At 33.1% G+C, this 1,547-nt stretch overlaps 1 pseudogene; it reads left to right on the top strand.

Annotated features, from left to right (window-relative positions):
- The first annotated feature begins 562 nt into the window (after nt 1–562).
- Nucleotides 563–1,324, top strand: LOC147460264 (uncharacterized; annotated as a pseudogene).
- Nucleotides 1,325–1,547: the final 223 nt, after the last annotated feature.

Raw genomic sequence — 1,547 nt, forward strand, 5'->3', positions numbered from 1 at the left:
GTTTTGCCTTAGGGTGGTCCTTATTATTAAGACTATGTTGACGCAGAGGGGTCACTCATTAGGAAAAATTTGGGGTCTTGTTTTATGCAATTCTTTTAGCATAAAAGTTTTTTAAGTTATAGAGAAAATATATCAATAAGGTAAAACAAAGATTTTGTGTTGCAGTGACTAAGAGTTTGCTAAAAGTTTGTGCCTTAAAAGATCCTACAAGATCTAAGTAGATGTTTTACTTTGAAATAAGAGAGCTAAAAACATTGGTGCCAACATCAATCTATTTCTATGGGAAACTTTTACAAAGATCAACCATTTTGCTAAAAATTCCTTGACTATGGAGAACGAACAATCTAGCAACCAATCTTCTTTACTCTTTAAGCATAAATATAATCTCCATATAGATATAGACACAAATTATGAGCTCATTAAAAAAAAAATGGATCCTACACTTAATAAGTTGCAAATGGATCACTTGAGACATACTCATTGATCTTTGGTGTGATGAAACACTTTCTCCTATGAATTCCTTGCGATATATACTCCTCTGTTTAATAATTTTGCATCTCTATTACATTATGTTGGTGATGGATCTCATGGTCTCTTAGGTTATTGCAATAACTTAATGATGAGGAATACACAACATGCAATGATAAATCTAGAGATATTGAAGCAACAACAAGCATCTTTGTTTTATTTATGATGCAACACACTAAGAACAAACCCTTTTAAAGAACAAAATTTTATCCTTTAAAGAAACCATTGTGGAGGTTGAAAAAGAGGTGAGAAGGACGAGGATAGAAACCACTCCACTTGGTCTTTATCAAAGGTGTAGAAGTGTTTCCAACATTGAAACCCTCAAAGTTGGGAGTGGAGGTCTTAAGCACTGAATTTGAGCAATAAGATATACCAATTTAGTACATATTATTGTTGTAACAAGGTATTGATCATTTGCTTATCAAAGATAATTATTTTTTATAGAGGCATGCTTCATCCTGAAAAGGAAAATATTAATTTTCATATGGCCAAATCTTCATATTCCTCTTTGATTGCACCTGATATTGCAAAAGAGATTTTGGATGCCTCAAAGTTCAATAAGTTAAAGCAAAATATAATTAGTGATTTTCTACAAAGCACAACAATTGATACTTTAGATGTTCAAAGTGTCATAGATGATTGTGGCATCGATCAAAAAGGATAATCAAGCATATTTGAATCAATAAAGAGCATGATCAAATATATAAAGGTCTCATCTTCTATCTTACCTATACTAGCTCATGTAAGTCAAGCACGACAAGGCCTCAACAATAAAGTTTCACAATACTTCGGATGATTCATATTTTTTCATCAAAACAAATATCTAATACTCCCAAATGATTTTCTCATGTTAAACTGATCATTTAATATGGCGAAGTACCAGGGGAGTAAAAGCTAGAATATTGGTAAGGCTGTCAGACCGGTCTCTGTTAGGGATCCAAAGAAGGGAAATAGGGATCCAAAGGGGGACAGTCTGCAAAAGAGCAATGTGCTTCAGACGTAAGGTTCAACCCCATTAA

This window comes from Adiantum capillus-veneris, chromosome 4, assembly GCF_014529385.1.
Source record: "Adiantum capillus-veneris isolate H3 chromosome 4, ASM1452938v2, whole genome shotgun sequence".
In the NCBI taxonomy this organism is placed as follows: Eukaryota; Viridiplantae; Streptophyta; class Polypodiopsida; order Polypodiales; family Pteridaceae; genus Adiantum; species Adiantum capillus-veneris.